The sequence below is a fragment of the Pseudophryne corroboree genome, chromosome 6 (assembly GCF_028390025.1).
Source record: "Pseudophryne corroboree isolate aPseCor3 chromosome 6, aPseCor3.hap2, whole genome shotgun sequence".
In the NCBI taxonomy this organism is placed as follows: domain Eukaryota; kingdom Metazoa; phylum Chordata; class Amphibia; order Anura; family Myobatrachidae; genus Pseudophryne; species Pseudophryne corroboree.
In genome coordinates, this window is record NC_086449.1 from 753,453,883 (window position 1) to 753,478,147 (window position 24,265).

The 24,265-nt window shown below is 51.5% G+C and overlaps 1 long non-coding RNA gene across 1 annotated transcript in view; it reads right to left on the bottom strand.

Moving 5' to 3' along the window:
* Positions 1–23,264, bottom strand: part of LOC134935663 (uncharacterized) — a 70,492-nt gene extending 47,228 nt beyond the window's left edge. Inside the window, exon 1 of the long non-coding RNA XR_010180323.1 lies at positions 23,053–23,264. This is a non-coding gene — a long non-coding RNA (uncharacterized LOC134935663). The remainder of the gene's footprint in view (positions 1–23,052) is intronic.
* Between the last annotated feature and the right edge of the window lie 1,001 nt (positions 23,265–24,265).

Genomic DNA, 24,265 nt, shown 5'->3' on the forward strand with positions numbered 1-24,265 from the left:
GGGAGAACACGTTTGTAAAATTCTACAAATTTGATACCCTGGCTAAAGAGGACCTGGAGTTCTCTCATTCGGTGCTGCAGAGTCATCCGCACTCTCCCGCCCGTTTGGGAGCTTTGGTATAATCCCCATGGTCCTGACGGAGTCCCCAGCATCCACTAGGACGTCAGAGAAAATAAGATTTTACTTACCGATAAATCTATTTCTCGTAGTCCGTAGTGGATGCTGGGCGCCCATCCCAAGTGCGGATTGTCTGCAATACTTGTACATAGTTATTGTTACAAAAAAATCGGGTTGTTATTGTTGTGAGCCGTCTGTTCAGAGGCTCCTACGTTTGTCATACTGTTAACTGGGTTCAGATCACAAGTTGTACGGTGTGATTGGTGTGGCTGGTATGAGTCTTACCCGGGATTCAAAATCCTTCCTTATTGTGTACGCTCGTCCGGGCACAGTATCCTAACTGAGGCTTGGAGGAGGGTCATAGGGGGAGGAGCCAGTGCACACCACCTGATCCTAAAGCTTTATTTTTGTGCCCTGTCTCCTGCGGAGCCGCTAATCCCCATGGTCCTGACGGAGTCCCCAGCATCCACTACGGACAACGAGAAATAGATTTATCGGTAAGTAAAATCTTATTATAATATTGTATACCACCTACCCGTGTTTTTTTTTTTTTCTTTCTTCTTTATACATACTACTATAGTAGCTTACTGTAGCAGTCTGCGGTGCTGCTGAGCTGACTGTGTCCAGCAGGTCCGTCATCAGTCATTACATAATAAATATATATACCTGTCCGGCTGCAGTACTAGTGATATTATATATATATATCGATTTCATCTCATTATCATCCAGTCTATATTAGCAGCAGACACAGTACGGTAGTCCACGGCTGTAGCTACCTCTGTGTCGGCAGTCGCTCGTCCATCCATAATTGTATACCACCTACCCGTGTTTTTTTTTTTTTTCTTTCTTCTTCTTTATACATACTACTATAGTAGCTTACTGTAGCAGTCTGCGGTGCTGCTGAGCTGACAGTGTCCAGCAGGTCCGTCATCAGTCATTACATAATAAATATATATACCTGTCCGGCTGCAGTACTAGTGATATTATATATATATATATATTGATTTCATCTCATTATCATCCAGTCTATATTAGCAGCAGACACAGTACGGTAGTCCACGGCTGTAGCTACCTCTGTGTCGGCAGTCGCTCGTCCATCCATAATTGTATACCACCTACCCGTGGTTTTTTTTTTTTCTTCTTTATACATACTACTATAGTAGCTTACTGTAGCAGTCTGCGGTGCTGCTGAGCTGACAGTGTCCAGCAGGTCCGTCATCAGTCATTACATAATAAATATATATACCTGTCCGGCTGCAGTACTAGTGTGATATAATATATATTGATTTCATCTCATTATCATCCAGTCTATATTAGCAGCAGACACAGTACGGTAGTCCACGGCTGTAGCTACCTCTGTGTCGGCAGTCGCTCGTCCATCCATAATTGTATACCACCTACCCGTGGTTTTTTTTTTTTCTTTCTTCTTTATACATACTACTATAGTAGCTTACTGTAGCAGTCTGCGGTGCTGCTGAGCTGACAGTGTCCAGCAGGTCCGTCATCAGTCATTACATAATAAATATATATACCTGTCCGGCTGCAGTACTAGTGATATTATATATATATATATATATATTGATTTCATCTCATTATCATCCAGTCTATATTAGCAGCAGACACAGTACGGTAGTCCACGGCTGTAGCTACCTCTGTGTCGGCAGTCGCTCGTCCATCCATAATTGTATACCACCTACCCGTGGTTTTTTTTTTTCTTTCTTCTTTATACATACTACTATAGTAGCTTACTGTAGCAGTCTGCGGTGCTGCTGAGCTGACAGTGTCCAGCAGGTCCGTCATCAGTCATTACATAATAAATATATATACCTGTCCGGCTGCAGTACTAGTGATATTATATATATATATATATATTGATTTCATCTCATTATCATTATTGAAAGAATGGTGGAGGATTATATGAGTGACCGCATCCAAGTAGGCACGTCAGACAGTCCGTACTTATACTGGCAGGAAAAAGAGGCAATTTGGAGGCCCTTGCACAAACTGGCTTTATTCTACCTAAGTTGCCCTCCCACAAGTGTGTACTCCGAAAGAGTGTTTAGTGCCGCCGCTCACCTTGTCAGCAATCTGCGTACGAGGTTACTTCCAGAAAATGTGGAGAAGATGATGTTCATTAAAATGAATTATAATCAATTCCTCCGTGGAGACATTGACCAGCAGCAATTGCCTCCACAAAGTACACAGGGAGCTGAGATGGTGGATTCCAGTGGGGACGAATTGATAATCTGTGAGGAGCGGGATGTACACGGTGATATATCGGAGGATGATGATGAGGTGGACATCTTGCCTCTGTAGAGCCAGTTTGTGCAAGGGGAGATTAATTGCTTCTTTTTCGGTGGGGGTCCAAACCAACCCGTCATTTCAGTCACAGTCGTGTGGCAGACCCTGTCACTGAAATGATGGGTTGGTTAAAGTGTGCATGTCCTGTTTATACAACATAAGGGTGGGTGGGAGGGCCCAAGGACAATTCCATCTTGCACCTCTTTTTTCTTTCATTTTTATTTGCGTCATGTGCTGTTTGGGGAGTGTTTTTTGGAAGGGCCATCCTGCGTGACACTGCAGTGCCACTCCTAGATGGGCCAGGTGTTTGTGTCGGCCACTAGGGTCGCTTATCTTACTCACACAGCTACCTCATTGCGCCTCTTTTTTTCTTCTTTGCGTCATGTGCTGTTTGGGGAGTGTTTTTTGGAAGGGCCATCCTGCGTGACACTGCAGTGCCACTCCTAGATGGGCCAGGTGTTTGTGTCGGCCACTAGGGTCGCTTATCTTACTCACACAGCTACCTCATTGCGCCTCTTTTTTTCTTCTTTGCATCATGTGCTGTTTGGGGAGTGTTTTTTGGAAGGGCCATCCTGCGTGACACTGCAGTGCCACTCCTAGATGGGCCAGGTGTTTGTGTCGGCCACTAGGGTCGCTTATCTTACTCACACAGCTACCTCATTGCGCCTCTTTTTTTCTTCTTTGCGTCATGTGCTGTTTGGGGAGTGTTTTTTGGAAGGGCCATCCTGCGTGACACTGCAGTGACACTCCTAGATGGGCCAGGTGTTTGTGTCGGCCACTAGGGTCGCTTAGCTTAGTCATCCAGCGACCTCGGTGCAAATTTTAGGACTAAAAATAATATTGTGAGGTGTGAGGTATTCAGAATAGACTGAAAATGAGTGGAAATTATGGTTTTTGAGGTTAATAATACTTTGGGATCAAAATGACCCCCAAATTCTATGATTTAAGCTGTTTTTTAGGGTTTTTTGAAAAAAACACCCGAATCCAAAACACACCCGAATCCGACAAAAAAAATTCGGTGAGGTTTTGCCAAAACGCGGTCGAACCCAAAACACGGCCGCGGAACCGAACCCAAAACCAAAACACAAAACCCGAAAAATTTCAAGTGCACATCCCTAGTTAGTGGTAGTGGGGTGCAGGGTTAGGGGCAGGGCCAGCTCCAGGCCTTCTAGCACCCCGAGCGGGAAACTTTCGAAGTGCTTCTGAAAAAATGGCCGTGGCCTCGCAACTTCATATTATCAAACTATAAATAAATACTTTTTCACACCCCCTCTACACACACAATTAGCAGCCTTACACATAACAGCCACAGTAGTGTTCCTTACACATAATGTCTACAGTAAAGCGCCAGATACACATGATATGCCCCCCAGCAGTGCCAGATACACATGATATGCCCCGCAGCAGTGCCAGATACACATGATATGCCCCGCAGCAGTGCCAGATACACATGATATGCCCCCCAGCAGTGCCAGATACACATGATATGCCCCGCAGTAGTGCCAGATACACATGATATGCCCCCAGCAGTGCCAGATACACGATATGCCACCCAGCAGTGCCAAATACACATGATACAGTATGCCCCCCAGCAGTGCCAGATACAGATATGTCCCACAGTGCCAGATACAGATATGCCCCACAGTGCCAGACCCAGATATGCCACCACAGTGCCAGGTACAGATATGCTCCACAGTGCCAGATACAGATATGCCCCACAGTGCCAGATACAGATATGCCCCACAGTGACAGATACAGATATGCCCCACAGTGCCAGATACAGATATGCCACCACAGTGCCAGATACATATATGTCCCCACAGTGCCAGATACAGATAATGTATGCTACCACAGTGCCAGGTACAGATATGCCACCACAGTGCCAGATACAGATATGCCACCACAGTGCCAGATACAGATATGCCACCACAGTGCCAGGTACAGATATGCCCCACAGTGCCAGATACAGATATGCCCCACATACAGATATGACCCACACTGGCAGATACAGATATGCCCCCAGTGCCAGATCCAGATATATCCCCAGTGCCAGATAAGTATATTCCCACAGTGCCAGATACAGATACAGTATGCCCACAGTGCCATATCCAGAGATGCATCACAGTGTCTGATCCAGCTATGCCCCACAGTGCCAGATCTAGATATGCCCGCAGTGCCAGTTCCAGATATGCCCCATAGTGCCAGATACATATATGCCTCCAGAAGTGCTGCTCACCGCCGCCGGGCTCCTCCGCTGCTGGACTCCTCTTCAATCACTGCCGCCGGGCTCCTCCGCTTCTGGGCTACTCTTCAATCACCGCCGTTAGTCACCTCCACTGCTGGTCTCCTCTTCAATCACCGCTGCTGGGCTCCTCTTGAATCACCGCCGCTGGGCTCCTCCGCTGCTGAGCTCCCCTTCTCCTAGCACCGCCGCTGGTCTCCACAGACAGGACATGCTGCCAGTGTCGGACTGGGGCATGAAGGGCCCACCGGGGTGGTGCTGTTGTAGGGGCCTATGCTTAAGGGTGTGGCCAGGCTCCACTGGGGCGTGGCCAGCCACCACAGAGGTTTGGCTAACCATTACAGAGTACATGTTCTGTTCCCCTTGGTAAATATATAATAATCCATATTCTTGTAAAGTATATATAATGTAACATAAGTATAATGCATAATTCAAGTGCACTAGGATAGAGTCTGGATCCTGAACCCTAGAGGAGGAGGAGGGCCCACAGGCAGTGGGGCCCACCGGTGGTTTCCCCTATTCCCCTGTGGGCCAGTCCGACCCTGCATGCTGCTGGTGTCCGAGGGGTGGGGAGGAGAGTGCAGCATGTGCCTCTCCTTCACCCTCAGTAAGTATGATCTCCCCATCTCCTGCGGCAGTGTGGCGGGCATCTCAAATATGGTGCCAGTTTGTGAGCACATCAAAGCTTGCGATCCGGCAGCCAATCAGGAGCCGGTTGGCGAGCTCTTATTGGTTAGCTGCTGGCACCAAATTTGAAAGCCACCCTTAAAAACCCAGCGCCCTGCGCGGCCGCACAAGCCGAGCGTGCCTGGAGCCGGCCCTGGTTAGGGGTAGTGAGGTGCAGGGTTAGGGGTAGTACCTGTCCTGTGCCCAGCCGGTCCATGGAGGCTGTCTGCAACGCTGGAGAAGAGACGGAGGAGGACAGCGCTGCAGAAGGTTAATAATTAAGGCCTAATTAAGCTAATTGGAAACTTCCAATTACTTAGTCATTAGTGGGGTGATCCAAAGCACTCCAGATGAAGTCCCAACAATTTTTTCCTTAAAATAAGGAATTAAGGAAAACTTAGACCTGCTCTGGAGGTGCTAAAAAAACCTGAGCGTTCAATAAAAATTCAAAACCCTGCACCCAATTGAATGCCAAAAATCTCACACCTACCGGAAAAACCCCACAGGTACGAGATTAGTGTTATACTTGCACCTAATTGAATATGCCCCCATGACTTGGGCAAACTACGTCAGCATTAATGTACTTGTCCACCTTCATATCATTTACTGTATAACATATCATTTATTTTTTTGTTCTTGCATGTTACCTCCCAACTGTTACTGAAACCATTGCTGTATTCTTGGGAATACAATCTTACATTTTGAGCCTTGCATGTACATATATAGCAGTTGGCAGATTTATTTTATTTAAAAAAAAAAACGTTATTATTTTTCATTCATTTTAATTGCACATGGACATGACCAGGCTGGTGTTATCATCAGGTACCCTAGCAGCCAAGATTTAGAGGGCTTCTAAAACAGTGAATGGATGACATAACACCATCCATTCAGTGTTCTGAAGCTCCCAGCAACCACGTATTGTCCAGGCTGAGCGCCACCCACAGGCATGGAGGTATAATCAAATGCTATGTTAGTTTTTTTCTATAATGTCCCTATAGAATGAGATTGATGGCGTTAGGCATGCGGTGGGGGTTACACTGTCACACTATACTTGAAATATAGGATAATGTTTAAATACTTAAGGAAATATATGAAATGATATAATTACACTGAAGCAAAGTTAACAGACCGTATACTTTTGGGCCACACCATTCAACACAGTACCAGCCACAAGAAGACTGACGCATGACACACTAGGAGCTACAGTAAGAAAACAAAGTCTACTCCATCTGTTGTTCAGCGAAAAATCTTCACTTCCTGCTGGAGAAGGTCATAGGAGGCATGCTCTATAAGGCAACAAAATGGCTGAGCGCACTCTGCAGGGGACCTTCGTTATTAGCAGTCTCATTAAGCAGAACTCCACATGCTGTCTTATATAATGTCCCGTAGTGTTCTAGTTAACCTAAAGGAATTGATGCAATCATCTGCACTGCTTTACTGTACAGTAATGCAATGCTCTGCCTCACGCATGCCTCAGAATCTCAAACCGATGCTTATGCAATACTCTGCTTGATTTTCTACCTTCCAGCCTCTGTATATGACTGATTACACTTTATGTTATGCAATGCCCTGCAGGATACCTTGCCTCCTCTGTTATAGGATGGAATGAATACATAATGCATAATTACAAATGTGACTTCCCTTCAGTCATACATTAACACTTTTACTACCACGGAGACTGCACTACACGCAGAGCAGATTAACTGTTCTATTAGTTCTGTGGGATAAAGAAGTGACTAATGACAGACAGAGAAGCTGTATTACTGCAGCTACTAAACTCAGCTTTCCCCTTGCTGGCCCAGGCCTCAAAGAGGGGACAGTTGATAAATGTTGTAACTTGGACAAATGTGATGTATGTAACCCATAGCAACTGAAACAATTGTACTGTATGTCTACCACATTCCAAAAAATGAAAGCACACCTATGGTTGCGATGGGTGACAGCACATGTGTCCTGCCAGTTTTGTGGGAGCATTTTATTATTAATATCATTTATTTACGTAGCTCCATCATATTACTCCGCACTGGGCAGGGACTATTTGTCATTTCATGTCAGTCCCTGCCCCATTGGAGCTTGCAGTCTGGGTCTATTTACTAAGCCTTGGATGGAGATAAAGTGGGTAGAGATAAAGTGCCGGCCATGGCAGAGCTGCTAGCTGCCATGTCACAGGCTGTGTTTGAAAAATGACAGGAGATGACTGGCTGGTACTTTATCTCCAGCCACTTTATCTCCATCCAAGGCTTAGTAAATAGATCCAGTGTCGGACTGGGGCATGAAGGGCCCACCGGGAGGGGGGGGGGGGGTATAAGGGGAGGGGCCAATGCATAGCATGTGGCCAGCCACTACAGAGATTTGGCTAGCCATTTGAGAGTACATGATCTGGGCCCTTGATAAATATATATAGTAAATACTGCTAGTGCATGCATGATAATGTACTACTGTAGGTTAATAACAGGAATGCACTAAATAAAATACACCATAGACCTATGCGGTATAATGTAACACAGTGCCGTAACTAGACATTTTAGTGCTGTGTGCAAGAAACGGCATTGGCGCCCTCCCCACACATGCAAGATAGGGGCAGTGCGCGGCGTGGGCGCGCAAATAATAAGAATTTACTCACCGGTAATTCTATTTCTCGTAGTCCGTAGTGGATGCTGGGAACTCCGTAAGGACCATGGGGAATAGACGGCTCCGCAGGAGACTGGGCACATCTAAAGAAAGAATTAGGACTATCTGGTGTGCACTGGCTCCTCCCCCTATGACCCTCCTCCAAGTCTCAGTTAGGACACTGTGCCCGGAAGAGCTGACACAATAAGGACGGATTTTGAATCCCGGGTAAGACTCATACCAGCCACACCAATCACACCGTATAACTCGTGATTGGAACCCCGGTTAACAGTATGATAACAAAAGGAGCCTCTAAACAGATGGCTCGCAATAATAACCCGATTTGTGTAACAATAACTATTTACAAGTATTGCAGACAATCCGCACTTGGGATGGGCGCCCAGCATCCACTACGGACTACGAGAAATAGAATTACCGGTGAGTAAATTCTTATTTTCTCTGACGTCCTAGTGGATGCTGGGAACTCCGTAAGGACCATGGGGATTATACCAAAGCTCCCAAACGGGCGGGAGAGTGCGGACGACTCTGCAACACCGAATGAGAGAACTCCAGGTCCTCCTCAGCCAGGGTATCAAATTTGTAGAATTTTGCAAACGTGTTTGCCCCTGACCAAGTAGCAGCTCGGCAAAGTTGTAAAGCCGAGACCCCTCGGGCAGCCGCCCAAGATGAGCCCACCTTCCTTGTGGAATGGGCTTTTACAGATTTAGGCTGCGGTAGTCCTACCGCAGAATGCGCCAGCTGAATAGTGCTACAAATCCAGCGCGCAATAGTCTGCTTAGAAGCAGGAGCACCCAGTTTGTTGGGTGCATACAGGATAAACAGCGAATCAGTTTTCCTGACTCCAGCCGTCCTGGAAACATAAATTTTCAGGGCCCTGACTACGTCCAGTAACTTGGAATCCTCCAAGTTCCCAGTAGCCGCAGGCACCACAATAGGCTGGTTCAAGTGAAACGCTGATACCACCTTCGGGAGAAACTGAGGACGAGTCCTCAATTCTGCCCTATCCATATGGAAAATCAGATAAGGGCTTTTATAGGACAAAGCCGCCAATTCTGACACACGCCTGGCCGAAGCCAGGGCCAACAGCATGACCACTTTCCACGTGAGATATTTCAAATCCACAGTCTTAAGTGGTTCAAACCAATGTGATTTCAGGAACTCCAAAACCACATTGAGATCCCAAGGTGGCACTGGGGGCACAAAAGGAGGCTGAATATGCAGAACTCCCTTGACAAAAGTCTGAACTTCAGGCAGGGAAGCCAGTTCTTTCTGGAAGAAAATCGACAGGGCCGAAATCTGGACCTTAATGGACCCCAATTTGAGGCCCAACGTCACCCCTGTTTGCAGGAAATGCAGGAATCGACCCAGTTGAAATTCCTCCGTTGGGGCCTTCCTGGCCTCACACCAAGCAACATATTTTCGCCAAATGCGGTGATAATGGTTTGCGGTGACATCCTTCCTGGCTTTGATCAGGGTAGGAATGACTTCCTCCGGAATACCCTTTTCCTTCAGGATCCGGTGTTCAACCGCCATGCCGTCAAACGCAGCCGCGGTAAGTCTTGGAACAGACAGGGCCCCTGCTGCAGCAGGTCCTGTCTGAGCGGCAGAGGCCAAGGGTCCTCTGAAAGCATCTCTTGAAGTTCCGGGTACCAAGCTCTTCTTGGCCAACCCGGAACCACGAGTATAGTTTTCACTCCTCGCCTTCGTATTATTCTCAGTACCTTGGGAATGAGAGGCAGAGGAGGAAACACATAAACCGACTGGTACACCCACGGTGTTACTAGAGCGTCCACAGCGATCGCCTGAGGGTCCCTTGACCTGGCGCAATATCTTTTTAGCTTTTTGTTGAGGCGGGACGCCATCATGTCCACCTGTGGTCTTTCCCACCGGTTTACCAGCATTTGGAAGACTTCTGGATGAAGTCCCCATTCTCCCGGGTGGAGGTCGTGCCTGCTGAGGAAGTCTGCTTCCCAGTTATCCACTCCCGGAATGAACACTGCTGTCAGTGCTAACACATGATTTTCCGCCCATCGGAGAATCCTTGTGGCTTCTGCCATTGCCCTCCTGCTTCTTGTGCCGCCCTGTCTGTTTACATGGGCGACCGCCGTGATGTTGTCTGATTGGATCAGTACCGACTGGTTCTGAAGCAGGGGCCTTGCTTGGCTTAGGGCATTGTAGATGGCCCTTAGCTCCAGAATATTTATGTGAAGCGAAATCTCCTGATCTGACCACAGTCCTTGGAAATTTCTTCCCTGTGTGACTGCCCCCCAGCCCCGAAGGCTGGCATCCGTGGTCACCAGGACCCAGTCCTGTATTCCGAATCTGCGGCCCTCTAGTAGATGAGCCCTCTGCAGCCACCACAGCAGCGACACCCTGGTCCTTGCCGACAGGGTTATCCGCTGTTGCATCTGGAGATGGGACCCGGACCATTTGTCCAACAGGTCCCACTGGAAAGTCCTTGCGTGGAACCTTCCGAATGGAATTGCTTCGTACGAAGCTACCATTTTTCCCAGGACTCGTGTGCATTGATGTACCGACACCTGTCCCGGTTTTAGGAGGTCTCTGACTAGAGATGACAACTCCTCGGCTTTTTCCACTGGAAGAAACACTTTTTTCTGGTCTGTGTCCAGAATCATTCCCAGGAACAGAAGACGTGTCGTCGGGACCAGCTGTGACTTTGGAATATTGAGAATCCAGCCGTGCTGTTGTAGCACTTCCCGAGAAAGTGCTACCCCCACTACCAACTGTTCTTTGGACCTCGCCTTTATCAGGAGATCGTCCAAGTACGGGATAATTAAAACTACCTTCTTGCGAAGGAGTATCATCATTTCGGCCATTACCTTGGTAAAGACCCTCGGTGCCGTGGATAACCCAAACGGCAGCGTCTGGAACTGATAGTGACAGTCCTGTACCACAAATCTGAGGTACTCCTGGTGAGGGGGGTAAATGGGGACATGTAGGTACGCATCCTTGATGTCCAGGGAGACCATGTAATCCCCCTCGTCCAGGCTCGCAATAACCGCCCTGAGCGATTCCATCTTGAACTTGAACCTTTTGATATAAGTGTTCAAGGCTTTTAAATTTAAGGTGGGTCTCACCGAACCGTCCGGTTTCGGTACCACAAACATTGTGGAATAGTAACCCTTTCCTTGCTGAAGGAGGGGTACCTTGACAATCACTTGCTGTGAATACAGTTTTTGGATAGCCACCAACACTGCCTCCCTGGCAGAGGGAGTTGCTGGTAAGGCAGATTTTAGAAAACGGCGGGGGGGGGGGGGGGGGGGGACGTCTCGAATTCCAGCCTGTACCCCTGAGATAATACTTGAAGGGTCCAGGGATCCACCTGTGAGAGAGCCCACTGTGTGCTGAAATTTCTGAGACGGGCCCCCACCGTACCCGGGTCCGCCTGTGAAGCCCCAGCGTCATGCTGTGGACTTACCGGACGCAGGGGAGGACTTTTGCTCTTGGGAACTGGCTGTATGCTGCAGCTTTTTCCCTCTACCTTTGCCTCTCGGCAGAAAGGACGCGCCTCGAGCCCTCTTGTGTTTTTGGGGCCGAAAGGACTGTACTTGATAATACGGTGCTTTCTTTTGCTGTGGGGTAGCTTGTGGCAAAAATGTCGATTTCCCAGCCGTAGCTGTGGAAACGAGGTCTGAAAGACCATCCCCAAACAGTTCCACCCCCTTATAAGGCAAAACTTCCATGTGCCTTTTTGAATCGGCATCACCTGACCACTGCCGAGTCCATAACCCCCTTCTGGCGGCAATGGACATTGCACTTATTTTTGATGCCAGCCGGCAAATATCCCTCTGTGCATCACGCATGTATAAGACAGCGTCTTTTATATGCTCTACTGTCAGCAAAATATTGTCCCTATCCAGGGTATCAATATTATCCAACAGGGAATCTGACCACGCGGCAGCAGCACTGCACATCCATGCTGATGCAATCGCTGGTCGCAATATAATGCCCGTGTGTGTATATATAGCTTTTAGGGTAGCTTCCTGCTTTCTATCGGCAGGATCCTTTAGGGCGGCCGTATCCGGAGACGGTAGTGCCACCTGTTTTGATAAACGTGTAAGCGCTTTATCTACCCTAGGGGATGTTTCCCAACGTGACCTATCCTCTGGCGGGAAAGGGTACGCTGCCAATAACCGTTTAGAAATTATCAATTTCTTATCGGGGGAAGTCCAGGCTTCCGCACACACCTCATTTAATTCCTCAGATGCAGGAAAAACTACTGGGAGTTTTTTCTCACCGAACATAATACCCTTTTTTGTGGTACCTGGGGTACTATCAGAAATGTGTAATACATTTTTCATTGCCTCAATCATGTAACGGGTGGACCTATTGGAGGGTACATTAGTCTCATCGTCGTCGACACTGGAGTCGGTATCCGTGTCGACATCTGTGTCTGCCATCTGAGGTAGCGGGCGTTTTAAAGCCCCTGATGACATTTGAGACGCTGGAACAGTCACAAGCTGAGTAGCCGGCTGTCCTATGTCGTCAAACCTTTTATGTAAGGAGCTGACGCTGTCACGTAATTCCTTCCATAAGTCCATCCACACAGGTGTCGACCCTTCAGGGGGTGACAACACACTTACAGGCATTTGCTCTGCCTCCACATCATTTTCCTCATCATACATGTCGACACAGCGGTACCGACACACAGCACACACACAGGGAATGCTCTGACAGAGGACAGGACCCCCCAAAGCCCTTTGGGGAGACAGAGGGAGAGTATGCCAGCACACACCAGAGCGCTATATACCACAGGGATATCACCTATAAAGTGCGTTTTCCCCTTATAGCTGCATATATATTATACTGCGCCTAAATTTGTGCCCCCCCTCTCTTTTTTACCCTTTCTGTAGTGCAGGACTGCAGGGGAGAGCCAGGGAGCGATCCTTCCAGCGGAGCTGTGAGGGAAAATGGCGCCAGTGTGCTGAGGGAGATGGCTCCGCCCCTTTTTCGGCGGGCTTTCTCCCGCAATTTTAAGATTTCTGGCAGGGGTTAATATACACCTATATAGCCTCTGGGGCTATATATGGTGTCAGTTTGCCAGCCAAGGTGTTATTTATTGCTGCTCAGGGCGCCCCCCCCCCAGCGCCCTGCACCCATCAGTGACCGCAGTGTGTGGTGTGCATGAGGAGCAATGGCGCACAGCTGCAGTGCTGTGCGCTACCTTGGAGAAGACAGAAGTCTTCAGCCGCCGATTTTCCGGACCTTCTTGCTTCTGGCTCTGTAAGGGGGACGGCGGCGCGGCTCCGGGAACGGACGACGAGGTCGGGTCCTGTGTGCGATCCCTCTGGAGCTAATGGTGTCCAGTAGCCTAAGAAGCCCAAGCTACCACCACTTAGGTAGGTTCGCTTCTTCTCCCCTTAGTCCCTCGGTGCAGTGAGCCTGTTGCCAGCAGGTCTCACTGTAAAATAAAAAACCTAAATTATACTTTCTTTCTAGGAGCTCAGGAGAGCCCCTAGTGTGCATCCAGCTCAGCCGGGCACAGAAATCTAACTGGGGCTTGGAGGAGGGTCATAGGGGGAGGAGCCAGTGCACACCAGATAGTCCTAATTCTTTCTTTAGATGTGCCCAGTCTCCTGCGGAGCCGTCTATTCCCCATGGTCCTTACGGAGTTCCCAGCATCCACTAGGACGTCAGAGAAAATATATGGGGCGTGGCTTCATGGGGAAGGGGCGTGGCCACAAAATAATACCAATTCATACTACGGTGCACAGTAGTCTCCATTATTCAAATTACGCTGCACAGTAGCGCCACTACACCACCTTTTTACACATTACAGCAGACAGTCCCCCTTTTTACACTTTACGGCAGACAGCGTCCACTTTTTTACACATTACGGCAGACAGCGTCCCCTTTTTTACACATTACGGCAGACAGCGTCCCCTTTTTTTACACATTACGCCAGACAGCGTCCCATTTTTTACACATTACGGCAGACAGCGTCCCCCTTTTTTCAACATTACAGCAGACAGCGTCCCCTTTTTAAACATTATGGCAGACAGCATCCCCCTTTTTTACACAGTATGGCAGACAGCGTCCCCCTTCTTTCAACATTACAGCAGACAGCGTCCCCTTTTTACACATTACGGCAGACAGCGTCCCCTTTTTACACATTACAGCAGACAGCGTCCCCCTTTTTACACATTATGGCAGACAGCGTCCTTCTTTTTACACACTGCGGCAGCCAGTCCCCCTTTTTACACATTACGGCAGACAGCGTCCCCCTTTTTACACATTACGGCAGACAGCATCCCCGTTTTTACACATTGCTGCAACCAGTCCCCCTTTTTACACATTACGGCAGACGGTGTCCCCCTTTTTACACATTGCGGCAGCCAGTCCCCCTTTTTACACTTTACGGCAGACGGTGTCCCCCTTTTTACACATTGCGGCAGCCAGTCCCCCTTTTTACACATTACGGCAGATGGTGTCCCCCTTTTTACACATTGCGGCAGCCAGTCCCCCTTTTTACACATTGCGGCAGACGGTGTTCCCCTTTTTACACATTGCGGCAGAAAGGAGAAAGAGAGAGAGAGAGATACTTAACATCTCCCCGCCGGCAGTCAGGCTCCTCGTGCTGGCAGCTCCCTCGGTGCTGGCAGAGGAGAAGGAGGAGGAGGGAGGGGGACTGGAGCCGCAGCAGCGCTATGTAATTGGTAGTAGTGCCGCTGCAGCAGCAGCTCCCTCTCCTTCCGTATAGGCTGCCCGGCGCTGCTGTGAATGCTGGGATGAAGTAAGCGCATCCCAGCATTCACAGCAGCACCGGGCAGCCTATACGGAAGGAGAGGGGGCTGCTGCAGCGGCGCTACTACCAATTACATAGCGCTGCTGCGGCTCCAGTCCTCCTCCCTCCTCCTCCTTTTTCGCTGCCCGGCACTGCTCTCTCCTCTCCAGCGCGGCGCACGGCACACAGCAGAGGCGGCATGTAATGAGTCAATTTGTATAAGTCAATTTTATAACATATGTATAATGTATAACTCAAGTGCACAGTCTGGAACCTGATCCCTAGTGGAGGATGTGGGCCCACAGGCAGTGGGGACCACCGGAGGTTTCCCCTGTACCCCTGTGGGCCAGTCTGACCCTGAATAGATCCCCCCTTCCCCCGTAAACTGACCCCTAAAGTCAGGGCCGGTGCTAGGGTGTTCGGCGCCCCCCTGCAAACTATAAATTTGCGCCCTCCCATAATCCTTTGGCGCGCACCGGGAAAAGGGGTGTGGTCTCACAAGTAAGGGGCATGGCAACACAATAGTACCCCCATTTAAAATTACGCCAAAATGTAGCACAATCTTATTTATCTTATACGTAATGCCCCACCCGTAATAGTAGCGTCCTTATGCATAATGCCCCCCCCGGAGTATTAGCGTCCTTATACATAATGCCTCCCCAGTAGTAGTAGCGTCCTTATACGTAATGCCTCCCCAGTAGTAGTAGCGTCCTTATACGTAATGCCTCCCCAGTAGTAGTAGCGTCCTTATACGTAATGCCTCCCCAGTAGTAGTAGCGTTCTTATACATAATGCCTCCCCAGTAGTAGTAGCGTCCTTATACATAATGCCTCCCCAGTAGTAGTAGTAGCGTCCTTATACATAATGCCCCCCCAGTAGTAGTAGCGTCCTTATACGTAATGCCCCCCCAGTAGTAGTAGCGTCCTTATACGTAGTGCACTCCAAGTAGTAGTAGCGTCCTTATACGTAGTGCACCCCCAGTAGTAGTATCGTCCTTATATGTAATGCCCCCCCCCCAGTAGTAGTAGTAGCATCCTTATACGTAATGGCCCCCCAAGTAGTAGTAGCATCCTTATACGTAATGCCCCCCCAGTAGTAGCAGCATCCTTATACGTAGTGCACCCCCAGTAGTAGTATCGTCCTTATATGTAATGCCCCCCCCCAGTAGTAGTAGTAGCGTCCTTACACGTAATGGCCCCCCCAGTAGTAGCAGCATCCTTATACGTAATGCCCCCCCAGTTGTAGTAGCGTCCTTATATGTAATGCCCCCCCCAGTAGTAGTAGTAGTAGCGTCCTTACACGTAATGGCCCCCCAGTAGTAGCAGCGTCCTTATACGTAATGCCCCCCCCCCAGTTGTAGTAGCGTCCTTATACGTAGTGCACTCCAAGTAGTAGTAGCGTCCTTATACATAGTGCACCCCCAGTAGTAGTAGCGTCCTTATACGTAATGCCTCCCCAGTAGTAGTAGCGTCCTTATACATAATGCCTCCCCAGTAGTAGTAGCGTCCTTATACATAATGCCCCCCCCAGTAGTAGTAGCGTCCTTATACGTAATGCCCCCCCAGTAGTAGTAGCGTCCTTATACGTAGTGCACTCCAAGTAGTAGTAGCGTCCTTATACGTAGTGCACCCCCAGTAGTAGTATCGTCCTTATATGTAATGCCCCCCCCCCCAGTAGTAGTAGTAGCGTCCTTACACGTAATGGCCCTCCAAGTAGTAGTAGCATCCTTATACGTAATGCCCCCCCAGTAGTAGTAGCATCCTTATACGTAGTGCACCCCCAGTAGTGGTATCGTCCTTATATGTAATGCCCCCCCCCCCCCAGTAGTAGTAGTAGCGTCCTTACACGTAATGGCCCCCCCAGTAGTAGCAGCAGCATCCTTATACGTAATGCCCCCCCAGTTGTAGTAGCGTCCTTATATGTAATGCCCCCCCCAGTAGTAGTAGTAGTAGCGTCCTTACACGTAATGGCCCCCCCAGTAGTAGCAGCATCCTTATACGTAATGCCCCCCCCCCCCCCCCCAGTTGTAGTAGCGTCCTTATACATAGTGCACTCCAAGTAGTAGTAGCGTCCTTATATGTTATGCCTCCCCCCCAGTAAGAGTAGTAGCGTCCTTACACGTAATGGCCCCCCCAGTAGTAGTAGCATCCTTATACGTAATGCCCCCCCAGTAGTAGTAGTGTGAGAGGTGCGGCTGCGGTGCGTGTGGTGCCTGCTGCCGTGCAGGTGTAGACTCGGTACTCACCAGGCGCCGCTCTCTCTCACCTTCAGGTACCGGAACCTTCAACGGACCTGGCAACTCTTCCGTCGGACCCGGACACGACGACCTAGGAGGAAGGAGATTTCTGAGTACTGTCCTCCGGACTGTGGACCGAAACGCCCTCCGACCTAAAGAAAAATAGTGCTTTCGGGCTAGGTGAGGGTCATCCCAGGCGTCCGCCTCAGAGCCCGAATTTCACCTATTGGCACTCTCGCACCAGGTGGAAATTCTACCTTGCACCGGCGTGCAAGGCTCACCGTTGCCCTGAAGGAAGGGAGATAGATAGGGACACACAGACGAAACACACAGACCGATGTTACTCACCGTCCTACGTCTTGTACTCCGATCTTCTCCACTTACAGGTCCCTGTAAGGAGGCAAAGAGAGAAACAGCCGTGTAGGGCCTAACTCTAATCTAGTGTGCGTCCGCTACACTAACTGCATAACAAAGCCCTCAAACTGGCCTAAGTGTAAGTGGTGCAACACAACTATGCACAAACTCTATAACAACATTTTGCCCTGCACGGTAACAACACACACATCGGAAATACAACATAAAACGGTGCTGTCCCTTTTTAATCCCTACCTGCCGTTGGAAGGGGGTGGGCACCGCACGGCCTACCCACCTCCTGTGCCTTCCCTTATGTGGGCCTCAGGCCCGACTGCCTAAATACCTCAGGGTGGCCCGAGCCTAGTGCCCAGTGCCACCTTTATTCACCTTGGGGGGGTACTTACTCGCTGGGCCTAGCGCCCCCTGACGGCGCCCAGGCCGGAGGCCTGACTTCACCCACGGGCCTAGCGCCCGCCTAACTTATTGCCCGTTGGGTGACCTGGGCCTTGTGCCCAGGGTCACCTTAATATTCCCTAATTGCCAAAAATACACTAGGGCCTAACGCCCTCTAATGCCCCGCAGGCCTATTGCCTGATTTGCCCCCGGGCCTAGTGCCCGCCTAACTGGTGCCACAGGGGTAGGGTGGCTTGGGCCTAATGCCCAAACCACCTAATCAAATATTGGCCCCCAAACTCCTAGCTGCGCCACAGGCCTAGTGCCTGAATTGTGCCCTCGGGCCTAATGCCCGTCCCTGGTGGTCGAGGGAGGAAGAGGGGAGGGGGTGAAGGTTGCCTCACCGAGGCCTCACCTGCTCCAGGGAACTCCAGCGTCCTCTTCTGCCGCTGACCCGTCCTGGCCAGCGGCGTCGCCTCCGCTGCTCCGCATCCAGCCGCCGCTGGACATCTTCTTCCCGGAGCCCGACCGCTGACCTCCTCCTCGCGCTCTTCCGCGCGCGCGCAGCCCTCTCCTCCCGCCCGTCGCGTCTTCTTCTCTTCGCGCTCCTCCGCGCCGTCCTGTCTTCAGGCTCCCGCCCGGCGTCTGACATCAGACGCCGGGGGCGGGGCCTATGACGCGGCGAGCACCGATTGGCTCGCCGCGCCCCTCTGTGATTGGCCGGCGCCCCGCGAGCCGCGATTGGCTCGCTGGAGGCACCGGATTCAAAAAGCCGCGGGCGGCGCTTCTGATTGGCGGCCCGAGCGGCGCCAAGTTTAAAGCGCCGCCGCGCCGCTCCCCGCCGCCGACAGCCTGGTGCAGGGAAACATCCGATCCCTGCACCAGACACCCGCCGCCGCACACTCAGCGCTGGGGACAGACAAGCTGCCCCAGCGCTGCCCCCAGCTAGGGACAGCAACACGGATGTGCCCACAGGGCACATCTTTACATTCCCCCCCCCTTTTTCCTTTGTAGTCCCTACAAAGTTCCTCACGACTTCCATTGTCCGCGGGTCAGGGAATTCCGAGGTCCCTCCGGCGAGGTTGTGTTCGAGGGCCCAGCCTGGACCGGCCGTGACCCCACACCCTTCCTCCTCCAGCTCCGGGTTCCTCTTACGTCCTGACCTCCATCGGCGGATCCTCTGGGGGAGTGGCATCTCCTCACGGTCGCTCGACGTTGGCCACCAAGGGGAATCTTCCTCCACGGGGACAACAGTCACCCACTCTTGACCTTCGATATCGTCTGTGGCTTCGTCCCTGTCTTCCGAGTGTGGTATCGACCACCACCCAACAGCGGAATCCTCCGGGGCATCCGTTTCCTCCCGGGCAACAGCCACCACATGTCGCATTTCCTCGTGGGGCATCTCCAAAGGTCCTGTGTCTTCCTCTGGAACGGGTCCTCCCACGGCACCGCGATCCTCTCCCCGTACATCCGTCCATTTCGGCACTCCCGGCAGGTATTCTTGCTCCAGGACTATTTCTTCCTCTTCACGGAGGGCATTCAACTGGGAGCATGACTCCACCCGATCCTGCCAGTCACTCTCGTCGGCGCTACCGATGCCAGAGTCGTCCTCCATCTGTCCTGGGAGAGATTCGTCGGCGGACAGCTCACCGTAGTCCGAGTCCTCCTCCGATATCTGTACTGGGGTATCGTGTTCCTCCTCAGCGTACTTAGTCTCTTCCGCTGGTACCTCTGCTTCCTCAGCGTTCTCCTTCGCTTCCGCTGGCATCTTTACTTCCTCAGCGTACTCCTTCGCTTCCGCTGGCATCGTTACTTCCTCAGCGTACTCCTTCGCTTCCGCTGGCACCTCTGCTTCCTCAGCGTACTCCTTCGCTTCCGCTGGCATTGTGACTTCCTCAGCGTACTCCTTCGCTTCCGCTGGCATCTTTTGGTACCCAGGACACTCCCGTTCCGCACGTCCTGGACGTGGCCGGTTCCATCGCGGGGAGATCCCGGACGTCTCAGTCACTGGGTCTTCACGCTTTTCTTCGCAGCGTGGTCTCTTCTCCTCCCAGTCGTCCACCTCCGCCTGCTGCGGGAAAGGATCCTTCGTTACTGGGGTCACTTTCTTGGGACAGAGTAGGTCCGTGGCATCTTCCCAGGGGCACTCACTGGCCGCATGTCCTGGTCGCCGACACTTCCAACAAGGGAGGGCCACTGCCACCTTCTCCAAGACGGGTCCCTTGTCCACCTCATTCACTGGGGAATCTTCACCCGTTTGTTCCGGCTCAGAGGAAATGGGCACCTGCGAACTAACTTCCAGCAGGGTCTTCCGCTCCATTTCCCTGGTTTCCTCCTCCCATCTCTGGGCGCGACCATCCGCAATCATCCGGTCTTCATTCCACGGACAGTCGGGAAGCGCATGTCCTCTCGCCTCGCAGAGCGCACACACAGGCTCTGCAGCCACCCGGTCCCAAAGCTGCTGACGAGACTCCGTCATCTGCTTCACCGTGGCCTCGTAGTCCGTCCTGTCTTCCGTCCATGGACATTCCAGGAGCCGATGTCGGGGATCTCCACAGTTTTCACACCAGGAATCAACCTCGTCTTGGCTCAACTCTTCGTCCCAGGGACAACTGTTGTGCTCATGCCCGTAGTTTCCGCAGAGCAAACACCAGGACTCCTTCTTCGCTTGGCCCTTCTGACGTCTTCGGTCCGCTTCCTGGACCACCTTCTTTGGGGACGTCTCTCGCCAAGTACACTCGCTGGCAAAGTGCCCTGTTTGCCGACATTTCTTGCAGGGGGTCACAGCGGCCTTCTTGCGCCCCTTCTCCCGGCGCTCTTCTTTTCCACGCTGGATCGACCGCTGCACCATCTTCAGGATGTCTGCCCCAGACACCGTCACCCAGTCGCTCTGGTCCGCACACATCCGGGGGTGAGTCTTCTCCGGAGCCGTCCGCAGGGAGGTCTTCTTGGTGGCGTTCCACATCGTGTCCGTGATCCGGTCTCTTTGATCCTGCCGACTACGCCAAGTGTGAGAGGTGCGGCTGCGGTGCGTGTGGTGCCTGCTGCCGTGCAGGTGTAGACTCGGTACTCACCAGGCGCCGCTCTCTCTCACCTTCAGGTACCGGAACCTTCAACGGACCTGGCAACTCTTCCGTCGGACCCGGACACGACGACCTAGGAGGAAGGAGATTTCTGAGTACTGTCCTCCGGACTGTGGACCGAAACGCCCTCCGACCTAAAGAAAAATAGTGCTTTCGGGCTAGGTGAGGGTCATCCCAGGCGTCCGCCTCAGAGCCCGAATTTCACCTATTGGCACTCTCGCGCCAGGTGGAAATTCTACCTTGCACCGGCGTGCAAGGCTCACCGTTGCCCTGAAGGAAGGGAGATAGATAGGGACACACAGACGAAACACACAGACCGATGTTACTCACCGTCCTACGTCTTGTACTCCGATCTTCTCCACTTACAGGTCCCTGTAAGGAGGCAAAGAGAGAAACAGCCGTGCAGGGCCTAACTCTAATCTAGTGTGCGTCCGCTACACTAACTGCATAACAAAGCCCTCAAACTGGCCTAAGTGTAAGTGGTGCAACACAACTATGCACAAACTCTATAACAACATTTTGCCCTGCACGGTAACAACACACACATCGGAAATACAACATAAAACGGTGCTGTCCCTTTTTAATCCCTACCTGCCGTTGGAAGGGGGTGGGCACCGCACGGCCTACCCACCTCCTGTGCCTTCCCTTATGTGGGCCTCAGGCCCGACTGCCTAAATACCTCAGGGTGGCCCGAGCCTAGTGCCCAGTGCCACCTTTATTCACCTTGGGGGGGTACTTACTCGCTGGGCCTAGCACCCCCTGACGGCGCCCAGGCCGGAAGCCTGACTTCACCCACGGGCCTAGCGCCCGCCTAACTTATTGCCCGTTGGGTGACCTGGGCCTTGTGCCCAGGGTCACCTTAATATTCCCTAATTGCCAAAAATACACTAGGGCCTAACGCCCTCTAATGCCCCGCAGGCCTATTGCCTGATTTGCCCCCGGGCCTAGTGCCCGCCTAACTGGTGCCACAGGGGTAGGGTGGCTTGGGCCTAATGCCCAAACCACCTAATCAAATATTGGCCCCCAAACTCCTAGCTGCGCCACAGGCCTAGTGCCTGAATTGTGCCCTCGGGCCTAATGCCCGTCCCTGGTGGTCGAGGAAGAAAGAGGGGAGGGGGTGAAGGTTGCCTCACCGAGGCCTCACCTGCTCCAGGGAACTCCAGCGTCCTCTTCTGCCGCTGACCCGTCCTGGCCAGCGGCGTCGCCTCCGCTGCTCCGCGTCCAGCCGCCGCTGGACATCTTCTTCCCGGAGCCCGACCGCTGACCTCCTCCTCGCGCTCTTCCGCGCGCGCGCGCAGCCCTCTCCTCCCGCCCGTCGCGTCTTCTTTTCTTCGCGCTCCTCCGCGCCGTCCTGTCTTCAGGCTCCCGCCCGGCGTCTGACGTCAGACGCCAGGGGCGGGGCCTATGACGCGGCGAGCACCGATTGGCTTGCCGCGCCCCTCTGTGATTGGCCGGCGCCCCGCGAGCCGCGATTGGCTCGCTGGAGGCACCGGATTCAAAAAGCCGCGGGCGGCGCTTCTGATTGGCGGCCCGAGCGGCGCCAAGTTTAAAGCGCCGCCGCGCCGCTCCCCGCCGCCGACAGCCTGTTGCAGGGAAACATCCGATCCCTGCACCAGACACCCGCCGCCGCACACTCAGCGCTGGGGACAGACAAGCTGCCCCAGCACTGCCCCCAGCTAGGGACAGCAACACGGATGTGCCCACAGGGCACATCTTTACAGTAACATCCTCATACATAATGCCCCCCAGTAGTAGTAGCGTCCTTACATGTAACGCCCGCCAGTAGTAGTAGCGCTATACGTAATGCCCCCCCCTGTAGTAGCGTCCTTATACGTAATGCCCCCCCAGTAGTAGTAGCGTCCTTACACGTAATGGCCCCCCCATGTAGTAGTAGTAGCGTCCTTACATGTAACGCCCGCCAGTAGTAGTAGCGTTATACGTAATGCCCCCCCTGTAGTAGCGTCCTTATACGTAATGCCCCCCCAGTAGTAGTAGCGTCCTTACACGTAATGGCCCCCCCAGTAGTAGTAGCGTCCTTACATGTGATGCCCCCCCAGTAGTAGTAGAGTCGTTATACGTAATGCCCCCCAGTAATAGTAGCGTCATTATATGTAATGCCCCCCCTGTAGTTGCGTCCTTACACGTAATGCACCCCCCCAGTAGTAGCGTCCATAAAACGTGTGCGCACACACACAATTCACACACATAGACACACACATACACATCCACCATATATACACACACACACACACACACACACATTTCTCTGTCACCCTCCACTTACCTAAGCCACTGTCTCCCTCAGTACAGCACTGCAGCAGCCTGGTCCGTTTAGCTCCGCCCATTCCGGTCCGTGTAGCTCCGCCCCCTCCTTTGATACTTACCGAGCCACTGACACACAGGTGAGGGGAGGGGAGTGGGCTTTTCATGCTGCCAGCGCCGCACAGCTGCTGGCAGCAGCAGCAGCAGCAGCACGGGTGTCAGGACGGCGCAGTGCAGGGAAGGAATGCAGAGCAGGGGAAGCACCTCTTCCTCCCAGCGCCTCCCTGCACTGCATCCCTTCGCTGAGCGGGCAGCGCCGGGCCTGCCTAAAGTACCAACCAACCAACCAACCATCTCCTGTCACTTTTCAAACACAGCCTGTATTGTGACAGTTAGTAGCTGATTGGTTGGTACTTTATCTCCATCTACTTTATCTCTCTCCAAGGCTTCGTACCTAAATTCCCTGCTGTACAAGTACACATACAGACATACTATGGGGTAGTACATTTAATAAAGCTTTTCAAAATGAGGAGTGGAGGCTTGCCTATAGCAACCAATCAAATTCTGTCTATTATTTTACAGTAAAGAAATGATAGCTAGAATCTGATTGGTTGCTATGAGAAACAGCACCACTTTTTATTGTTAAGGGTAGATCTACAAAAACTTCTACAGTATGTGTATGTTGACGTATCTAAGAATAACTGCTATTGTAAACATAGAAACATAGGGGGTAATTCTGAATTAATCGCAGCAGGACATTTTTTAGCAGTTGGGCAAAACCATGTGCACTGCAGGGGAGGCAGATATAACATGTGCAGAGAGAGTTAGATTTGGGTGTGGTGAGTTCAATCTGCAATCTAAGTTGCAGTGTAAAAATAAAGCAGCCAGTATTTACCCTGCACAGAAACAAAATAACCCAACCAAATCTAACTCTCTCTGCACATGTTATATCTGCCCCCCCTGCAGTGCACATGGTTTTGCCCAACTGCTAAAAAATTTCCTGCTGCGATCAACTTGGAATTACCCCCATAGAATGTGATGGTAGATAAGAACCACTTGGCCCATCTAGTCTGCCCATGTACACGCACACACTTACACAACTGGGTTAATATTTGTTGGGAGCAAATTAACCTATCAGTATATTTTTGAACTGTAGGAAGAAAGTGAAACCCACGTGAGCACGGAGAGAATATACAGACTCCACACAGGGAGGATCACGGTGGGATTCGAACCCA